Consider the following 11151-nt stretch of genomic DNA (forward strand, 5'->3'; position numbering starts at 1 on the left):
TTGACTTGGAGTTACATTGTGTTGTTTAAGTGTTCCCTTTATTTTTTTGAGCAGTGTATTTGATTAACTTCCAAATGTTGTTTTACGAAAGAGAGAGAGATAGGCTTTTGGCACGAGCACATCGGCCATCACCAGCGAGTGAGCTGCGCATCATTGGGTGAGTCAGTGAAACTGGAACGCATTTGTAAGACTATAATTTCCTCCTCATATTGTAGCCTACAAAATGTGTCTCCACACACTTAGGCCTAGGCTATTGATGGATTCAAGACAAGGTCGTTTTTATTGATCTCAGATTCTCAGTTTGTCAGTGTCAAGGTAGCCTGCCATTTTGATCATTTGTGCGGTATTAAAAAAGATTCTGCCAAAGTCTCCAGTCATGTAAAATAACGTAGAATTACATGAAATGTGTTTATAGGGGGGATCACGTGACCCTTGAACAAGATGGCCGCATGAAATGAGAGCGCCGCACAAGTAATTTCCCATTTTTTATCCACTTCAAAATTAAAACCCCATTAGCTTTAGTCAAAAAAGTAATGGCGGCTACAAAAGTCCCCAGGCTCAAGACGGATTTCCCAGAGAGTTCTTCACAGCTTTTTTGGTCCCAGCTTAGCCCTACTTTCATGCCAATGCTGGATGATTTTTGCAAAAACTGAGCTCTCCCTGACTCTATGTACACAGCCCGCATTACATTGTTGCTCAAAAAAGACAAGGACCCTCTCTCCTGCTCGTCCTACCGGCCCATAAGCTTGTTGGATTTCGACTATAAAATAATTACCAAATTGCTCGCCAAAAGACTAAACACTCTTCTTCCCAAAATAATAAAAGCGGACCAAACTGGATTTATTAGAGACAGGTACTCTTCTGATAACATTCGCCATCTTTTTGATATTATAGATCAAGTGAACTCACAGAAGACCCCTGTCCTGCTGGCTTCATTGGATGCTGTGAAGGCGTTCGACAGGATGGAGTGGAGCTTTCTGTTCTCAGTCTTAGAAAAGTTAAATATGGACCCAAACTTTATTAAATGGATTATGTCCCTATATTCTCATCCAAATGCAATGAGTTGATAAGGAGCAATGGGTGTTTCTGCAGGCGGCCTTCAGCACAAGATTTCACTCTACGCGGATTACATTTACATTACATTTTAGTCATTTAGCAGACGCTCTTATCCAGAGCGACTTACAGGAGCAATTAGGGTTAAGTGCCTTGCTCAAGGGCACATTTACGTCATTTAGCAGACGCTCTTATCCAGAGCGACTTACAACTTGGTGCATTCACCCTATAGCCAGTGGGAAAACCACTTTACACTTCTTTTTTTTTTTTTTTTTTTTTTGGGGGGGGGGGTAGAAGGATTACTTTATCCTATCCCAGGTATTCCTTAAAGAGGTGGGGTTTCAAATGTCTCCGGAAGGTGGTGAGTGACTCCGCTGTCCTGGCGTCGTGAGGGAGCTTGTTCCACCATTGGGGTGCCAGAGCAGCGAACAGTTTTGACTGGGCTGAGCGGGAACTATGCTTCCGCAGAGGAAGGGGAGCCAGCAGGCCAGAGGTGGATGAACGCAATGCCCTCGTTTGGGTGTAGGGACTGATCAGAGCCCGAAGGTACGGAGGTGCCGTTCCCCTCACTGCTCCATAGGCAAGCACCATGGTCTTGTAACGGATGCGAGCTTCAACTGGAAGCCAGTGGAGTGTGCGGAGGAGGGGGGTGACGTGAGAGAACTTGGGAAGGTTGAACACCAGACGGGCTGCGGCATTCTGGATGAGTTGTAGGGGTTTAATGGCACAGGCAGGGAGGCCAGCCAACAGCGAGTTGCAGTAATCCAGACGGGAGATGACAAGTGCCTGGATTAGGACCTGTGCCGCTTCCTGTGTAAGGCAGGGTCGTACTCTCCGAATGTTGTAGAGCATGAACCTGCAGGATCGGGTCACCGCCTTGATGTTAGCGGAGAACGACAGGGTGTTGTCCAGGGTCACGCCAAGGCTCTTCGCACTCTGGGAGGAGGACACAACGGAGTTGTCAACCGTGATGGCGAGATCATGGAACGGGCAGTCCTTCCCCGGGAGGAAGAGCAGCTCCGTCTTGCCAGGGTTCAGCTTGAGGTGGTGATCCGTCATCCATACTGATATGTCTGCCAGACATGCAGAGATGCGATTCGCCACCTGGTTATCAGAAGGGGGAAAGGAGAAGATTAGTTGTGTATCGTCAGCGTAGCAATGATAGGAGAGGCCATGTGAGGATATGACAGAGCCAAGTGACTTGGTGTATAGGGAGAATAGGAGAGGGCCTAGAACTGAGCCCTGGGGGACACCAGTGGTGAGAGCACGTGGTGCGGAGACAGCTTCTCGCCACGCCACTTGGTAGGAGCGACCGGTCAGGTAGGACGTAATCCAGGAGTGAGCCGCGCCGGAGATGCCCAACTCGGAGAGGGTGGAGAGGAGGATCTGACGGTTCACAGTATCAAAGGCAGCAGACAGGTCTAGAAGGACAAGAGCAGAGGAGAGAGAGTTAGCTTTAGCAGTGCGGAGAGCCTCCGTGACACAGAGAAGAGCAGTCTCAGTTGAATGACCAGTCCTGAAACCTGACTGGTTTGGATCAAGAAGGTCATTCTGAGAGAGATAGCAAGAGAGTTGGCTAAAGACGGCACGCTCAATAGTTTTGGAAAGAAAAGAAAGAAGGGATACTGGTCTGTAGTTGTTGACATCAGTGGGATCGAGTGTTGGTTTTTTGAGAAGGGGTGCAACTCTCGCTCTCTTGAAGACGGAAGGGACATGGCCAGTGGTCATGGATGAGTTGATCAGCGAGGTGAGGTAGGGGAGAAGGTCACCAGAGATGGTCTGGAGAAGAGAGGAGGGGATGGGGTCAAGCGGGCAGGTTGTTGGGCGGCCTGCAGTCACAAGTCGCAGGATTTTATCTGGAGAGAGAGGGGAGAAAGAAGTCAAAGCATAGGGTAGGGCAGTGTGAGTAGGACCAGCAGTGTCATTAGACTTAACAAACGAGGATCGGATGTCGTCAACCTTCTTTTCAAAGTGGTTGACGAAGTCATCCACAGAGAGAGAGGGGGGGGGGGGGGGGGGGATTCAGCAGGGAGGAAAATGTGGCAAAGAGCTTCCTAGGGTTAGAGGCAGATGCTTGGAATTTAGAGTGGTAGAAAGTGGCCTTAGCAGCAGAAACAGATGAAGAAAATGTAGAGAGGAGGGAGTGAAAAGATGCCAGGTCGGCAGGGAGTTTAGTTTACTTCCATTTCCGCTCCGCTGCCCGGAGCTCTGTTCTGTGAGCTCGCAATGAGTCATCAAGCCACGGAGCTGGAGGGGAGGACCGAGCCGGCCGGGAGGATAGGGGACACAGAGAGTCAAAGGATGCAGAAAGGGAGGAGAGGAGGGTTGAGGAGGCAGAATCAGGAGATTGGAGGGAGAAGGATTGAGCAGAGGGAAGAGATGATAGGATGGAAGAGGAGAGAGTAGTGGGAGAGAGAGAGCGAAGGTTGCGGCGGCGCATTACCATCTGTGTAGGGGCAGAGTGAGTAGTGTTGGAGGAGAGCGAGAGAGAAAAGGAAACAAAGTAGTGGTCGGAGACATGGAGGGGAGTTGCAGTGAGATTAGTAGAAGAGCAGCATCTAGTAAAGATGAGGTCAAGCGTATTGCCTGCCTTGTGAGTAGGGGGGGACGGTGAGAGGGTGAGGTCAAAAGAGGAGAGGAGTGGAAAGAAGGAGGCAGAGAGAAATGAGTCAAATGTGGACGTAGGGAGGTTGAAATCCCCCAAAACTGTGAGGGGTGAGCCATCCTCAGGAAAGGAACTTATCAAGGCGTCAAGCTCATTGATGAACTCTCCAAGGGAACCTGGAGGGCGATAGATGACAAGGATATTAAGCTTAAATGGGCTAGTGACTGTGACAGCCTGGAATTCAAATGAGGAGATAGACAGATGGGTTAGGGGGAAAATTGAGAATGTCCACTTGGGAGAGATGAGGATTCCTGTGCCACCACCCCTCTGACCAGATGCTCTCGGGGTATGCGAGAACACATGGTCAGACGAGGAGAGAGCAGTAGGAGTAGCAGTGTTTTCAGTGGTAATCCATGTTTCCGTCAGCGCCAGGAAGTCGAGGGACTGGAGGTTGGCATAGGCTGGGATGAAGTCAGCTTTGTTGGCAGCAGAACGGCAGTTCCAGAGGCTGCCTGAGACCTGTAACTCCAGGTGTGGGGTGCGTGCAGGGACCACCAGGTTAGAGAGGCAGCAGCCACGCGGTGTGAGGCGTTTGTGTAGCCTGTGCAGAGAGGAGAGAACAGGGATAGGCAGAGGCATAGTTGACAGGCTGTAGCAAATGGCTACAATAATGCAGAGGAGATCGGAATGAAATGAACTAAACATCTGGGAGAGGAGAGAGCAGGGCCTCCCTCACCAAAACTTCCACCTCAGAAACTATAATTGTTTCACTGAACCACCCGAACAAAAACTCTCCCAACTTCCACCTTTAGAAATCAGAATTGTTGTGAACCACAGCGGTTCAATGTTTCAAGGAATAGACTCAACCCACTTTATTCAGCTAGCTAACTATGACACCATAGCTAACTAGCATGCTAGCATCCAATAACACACAGTTTAGCACCAACACTTGGTCACAACAAACCACCAATAGTGTGTTAACACACTAAACAGATAATTCGTGTCCGTGTCTAGTTCCTTTCATACAATAATTAAACGTTGGCTAGCTAGCACAAATAAATTGTATTTAGCTACCACAGTACAGCACACAATGGCTACTGTGTTGACTCTGTTCGAAAAAACGGCTAACTAGCTAGCTTCGTGCTACACCCGGCACCGCCGAAAAACAATGCTAACCTACAATAACTACCCACAACAGCCCACGATGCCTAACTATGACACCATAGCTAACTAGCATGCTAGCATCCAATAACACACAGTTTAGCACCAATACTTGGTTACAACAAACTACCAATAGTGTGTTAACACACTAAACAGATAATTCGTGTCCGTGTCTAGTTCCTTTCATAACGCAGCAATAATTAACCGTTGGCTAGCTAGCACAAGTATATTGTATTTAGCTACTACAGTACAGTTAGCTGGTCGTGTAGGCTAGCTAGCAATGGCTACTGTGTTGACTTTGTTTGAAAAACGGCTAGCTAGCTAGCTTCGTGCTACACCCGGCACCGCCGAAAACAAAGCTAACCTACAATAACTACCCACAACAGCCCACGATGCCTAACTATGACGCCATAGCTAACTAGCATGCTAGCATCCAATAACACACAGTTTAGCACCAATACTTGGTTACAACAAACTACCAATAGTGTGTTAACACACTAAACAGATCATTCGTGTCCGTGTCTAGTTCCTTTCATAACGCAGCAAAAATTTAACGTTGGCTAGCTAGCACAAATATATTGTATTTAACTACTGCAGTACAGTTAGCTGGTCGTGTTGGCTAGCTAGCAGTGGCTACTGTGTTGACTTTGTTTGAAAAAACGGCTAGCTAGCTAGCTTCGTGCTGCGGGCCTATCTACAATACCTAACTACAATCAAAATACATAATTAAGCCTTGCTCGACAAAGCCCACGCTATGTATAACGCCAAACTTACCCGACGCCAGCTAACATTTGTCTTCTGCAATCAGTAGGTGTAATTAAGTACAGTAGCTACTAACTACCTAACGTTGATGGCTCAGATAATGAGGTTAGAAAAACGGCTGAATGGTAGGTAACTAGCTGGCTTAATTACAGGTACTCTTAAGCGTGAAATAACATTGGAAACAACTCTCCACCGTTGCTAAACGTTACCAGTAGCTACCCGCTAGCTAGCTAGCCCCGTGCTTCGCCGGGCTCCGCCGTAAACAATACTTACCTACAATAATTACCTACGGAAACCTACAATAACTACCTAAATAACTACCTAAATAAACTACCTACAATACCTAACTACAACTACCTACCTACGATCTAAATACATGGTTTAAGCTTTACTCAACACCATATAAGCCAAGCTTACCTCCTGCTAGAGAAAACACAACCTCTCCCGACCACAGCTCGTCGGATGTATATCTTGCTGTACATATCCAACCCTGAGAAATCCCTCCCTCCCATTTTAGACACAATTGCTCAGTACGGCAAGTTTTCAGGATATAAGATACATTTGAACAAATCCATTGTTTGCCCTCTCAATCTTACACTCAGCAGCTCTATGAAGACACTCTGTCTGTTCCAATGGAAGACACAGGGGTTTCAATACCTTGGGATCTTTGTAACACCATATCTGAATGGCCTTTTCAAGGAAAATTATTAACCACTCCTGGATCGAATCAAGAATAATCTCCGAACCTGGATCTCCCTCCCAATTAGCTTAGTCGGAAGAATCAATTTTATCCATATGAACATCCTCCCTAGACTGAACTATTTATTTCAGATGCTCTCATGCTATCTCCCAGTTTCTTTTTTCAAAACAACCAACCAAAGCATCACCAAATTGATATGGGGCAATAAAAAACCTATGATCAAGTTCTCCACTCTATGGAAACCTGACTCTAAGGGTGTTCTTGCCCTTCCCTGCCTACTGTACTACTGGTCTGCCCAAATCCTCAACATGCTAACATGGATCACAAACATTTACATTTACATTTTCGTCATTTAGCAGACGCTCTTACCAGAGCGTCTTACAAATTGGTTCATTCACCTTATGATAGCCAGTGGGACAACCAGTTTACAAAAATAATTATTGTTAGTTTATTATTTTTTATTTTTTTCAATTTAAAATTTTTCAACCTTTTTTTTTTTTTTTTTTGGGGGGGGGGTGGGGTAAGGGGGGGAAGAAGGATTACTTTATCCTATCCCAGGTATTCCTTGAACAAACAAACAAGACTCAATGTGGATTCAGATAGAGGCCCGATCCTGTGGTTCATTGCCCCTAAGCTCAATTATATTAATTCATAACTTTAGTGAAGTGGGCAACATAGCCAAAACCTTTGTGTTTTACAGCACTCTACTAGCATGGAAGGACTGTAGGAAAAACCTTGGCATTTGCTCCCAAATATGCTCTCACTCGCCTATAGTATGCAACCCAGACTTGCCAAAAGCCCTGAGTGATGCCATCTTTGGCATACTCTAGGGATCAGGACCTTCTCAGACCTGTTTCATCAGAACACAACTACACTGAAATCCTTTCAAGAGCTCTGTAGTGAATTCAATGTGCCAATATCCATTTTTTAAAAATATATATCTTCAAATTAGACATGTAATTTCCTCATTCACTTCCAAGGGGAGGTTTAGAGCTCAGCTGAATGAAGCTGAGACCCTTCTTGCTACAGCACAATCTATAAAAGGCAAAATCTCCTTTATCTATTGACTCCTTTCTGAGAATGTGGGCTCCTCCTTTACTCCTTTGAAAATAATCTGGGAAAAGGACATCTGTCTGATTATCAGTGATGAGTTGTGGCCTGATATACTGCTCCTCTACTAATGTAAAAATGAAAGAATCTAATTACAAATATTTGTACAAATTGTATTACACCCCAGTGAGACTCCATAGAATGAATACAGACATTTCTCCTGATTGTAAAATATGTACCTCTGAAAGTGGAACCTATATGCATGTATTTTGGAGTTATAGAGAGATGGCAATCTATACTGCTGCACAGAAAATATTAGATGTCCAGTTTGATATGACCCTGTGTCTCTATTTTACATTTTACATTTTAGTCATTTAGCAGACACTCTTATACAGAGCGACTTACAGTTAGTGAGTGCATACCTTCTTTTATACTCTATCTTCTTAATGCTCAGCAGGACTTTGTTCTTGATCCAGACAGAGAAAATGTGTTTATGACTATCACTTACTTTGCTAAGAAATGTATTCTCCTAATGTTGGCTTCTAATTCTTCTCCTACATTTAAAATGTGGATTGACCAGATTGTTGACTTTCTTCCGATTGAAAAGCTCACTTATGACCTCCGTAAGAGACAGCCCAGGTTTGATAGACTGGTCTCCACTACTCAACTATATTTCAAACTGGACAGTGTGAATGGGGTGATTAGGGAAATGGGTGTATACACATGTTGTGTAAGGTGCTGTAAAAACGAACGATTTGCTCGTTGTTTCAACTAAAGCTGGAAATAGCTAACACGATCACAGATAGTGCTGCTGCAAATTTGTTTGTTTTGTTTTATATTTTTATTATATTCTATTATGTATGTCTGCCACATCTGTGAATGTGGAATGTGTTTTGTTTGTTGATTGAAAAACAAGAAAACTTAATACAACTTTAAATAGTGTTTATAAAAGGTCAACATTTTCCCAGACCCTACTAAAAATGTTCCTCATGTGTGCAGCTTCTGTAAGTGCCTCTACTGCTCTATGCCACTATGCAAATTGCGACGATATGCAATGCAATGCTTTATTATAAAGGAATTTTTTTTTTGTTAATGCGTTCCGGTACATCAGAACTCCCCAGGTCACCCCCCTCTTGTGCTCACTTTTTGTTTTCCGGCACCTCCTGATTTACAAATGAAGCACTGAGAATAAGTTACCTACCACCAGGCATGCAACCCTCATCACCCCACATGACAAGACCAGGATAACAATCCCAGTAGGGTGAAACATACACAGTGGTGGAAAAAGTACCCAATTGTCATACTTGAGTAAAAGTAAAGATACGTTAATAGAAAATGACTCAAGTAAAAGTGAAAGTCACCCAGTAAATTACTACTTGAGTAAAAGTCTAAAGGTATTTGGTTTTAAATATACTTAACTATCAAAAGTAAATGTAATAGATAAAATGTACTTAAGTATCAATAGTAAGTATTAATCATTTCAAATTCCTTATATTAAGCAAACCAGGCGGCACCATTTCGTTGTTTTTAAAATGTACTTATAGCCAGGTCCACACTCCAACACAGACATAATTTACACATGAAGCATGTGTGTTATAGTGAGTCCACCAGATCAGATGCAGAAGGGATGATCAGGGGCGTTCTCTTGATAAGTGCGTGAATTTCACAATTTTTCTGTCCTGCTTAAGCATTCAAGTACTTTGGGTGTCAGGGAAAATTTATGGAGTTAAAAGTACATTATTTTCTTTAGGAATGTAGTGGAGTAAAAGTTGTCAAAAATAAAAATAGTAAAGTAAAGTACAGATACAAAATAATTTAAATAATTTTTACTTAAGTACTTTACACCACTGAACACACACATAGGCAAGTACAGTGAGGGAAAAAAGTATTTGATCCCCTGCTGATTTTGTACGTTTGCCCACTGACAAAGAAATGATCAGTCTATAATTTTAATGGTAGGTTTATTTGAACAGTGAGAGACAGAATAACAACAAAATAATCCAGAAAAACACATGTCAAAAATGTTATAAATTGATTTGCATTTTAATGAGGGAAATACGTTTTTGACCCCCTCTCAATCAGAAAGATTTCTGGCTCCCAGGTGTCTTTTATACAGGTAACGAGCTGAGATTAGGAGCACACTCTTAAAGGGAGTGCTCCTAATCTCAGTTTGTTACCTGTATAAAAGACACCTGTCCACAGAAGCAATCAATCAATCAGATTCCAAACTCTCCACCATGGCCAAGATCAAAGAGCTCTCCAAGGATGTCAGGGACAAGATTGTAGACCTACACAAGGCTGGAATGGGCTACAAGACCATCGCCAAGCAGCTTGGTGAGAAGGTGACAACAGTAGGTGCGATTATTCGCAAATGGAAGAAACACAAAAGAGCTGTCAATCTCCCTCGGCCTGGGGCTCCATGCAAGATTTCACCTCGTGGAGTTGCAATGATCATGAGAACGGTGAGGAATCAGCCCAGAACTACACGGGAGGATCTTGTCAATGATCTCAAGGCAGCTGGGACCATAGTCACCAATAAAACAATTGGTAACACACTACGCCGTGAAGGACTGAAATCCTGCAGCGCCCGCAAGGTCCCCCTGCTCAAGAAAGCACATATACAGGGCCGTCTGAAGTTTGCCAATGAACATCTGAATGATTCAGAGGAGAACTGGGTGAAAGTGTTGTGGTCAGATGAGACCAAAATCGAGCTCTTTGGCATCAACTCAACTCGCCGTGTTTGGAGGAGGAGGAATGTTGCCTATGACCCCAAGAACACCATCCCCACCGTCAAACATGGAGGTGGAAACATTATGCTTTGGGGGTGTTTTTCTGCTAAGGGTGTTTTTCTGGATTTTTCTGTTGTTATTCTGTCTCTCACTGTTCAAATAAACCTACCATTAAAATTATAGACTGATCTTGTCTTTGTCAGTGGGCAAACATACAAAGTCAGCAGGGGATCAAATACTTTTTTCCCTCACTGTACGTGCACACACACACACACACACACACACACACACACACACACACACACACACACGTGTACACATCCAGAGGGAAGACAGACAGACAAATCGGAGACCCTCCTGCACACCACTTTGAGTACAAATCTACACACACAAAGCGTAAGAGGATGTTGTCATTACCAATATCTTTACAGAAACATCTATCCTCCCTCATATGGATCTCTAAGTTGTTTTGGGGAAAGGTTTGTTTTTGAATGAAGTAAAACTGTAGTAGTAGTTGCAGCTTATATTAAAACACCTCTCTACCAATTCATATATGCATGTATAGAAATCCATAACCCCAAGCTAAATGCACAGTGGAGCTTAGGTAAAAAGGTTTAGCGCTGGACCAAAATGTGAATGAGGGTTTTTCTCTTTGTTTAGAATCTAGGGTGGCGTGGCCTCAGTACTGTAAAACATTTCCCAAATTACAACTCTCTCTCTCTCCCGCTCTACCTCTCTCTCTCTCTCTCTCCCGCTCTACCTCTCTCTCTCTCTCTCTCTCTCTCTATCTCCCGCACTACCTCTCTCTCTCTCTCTCTCTCTCTCCCTCCACCCCTCTCTCTCTCTCTCTCTCTCTCTCTCTCCCGCTCTACCTCTCTCTCTTGCTCCCTCTCTCTCTCTCTCTCTCTCTCCCGCTCTACCTCTCTCTCTCTCTCTCTCTTCTCTCTCTCTCTCTCTCTCCTGCTCTACCTCTCTCTCTTGCTCCCTCTCTCCCTCACTTTCTCTTTCTCTCCCCTCCCTCCCTCTCTTCCCCTCTCTTCTCTCTCTGCTCCAGCCACATTGGTATGCAGTACAGTGAAACAGATACATTT

The sequence above is a fragment of the Coregonus lavaretus genome, assembly GCF_964263955.1.
Source record: "Coregonus lavaretus genome assembly, chromosome: 30".
Lineage (NCBI taxonomy): Eukaryota > Metazoa > Chordata > Actinopteri > Salmoniformes > Salmonidae > Coregonus > Coregonus lavaretus.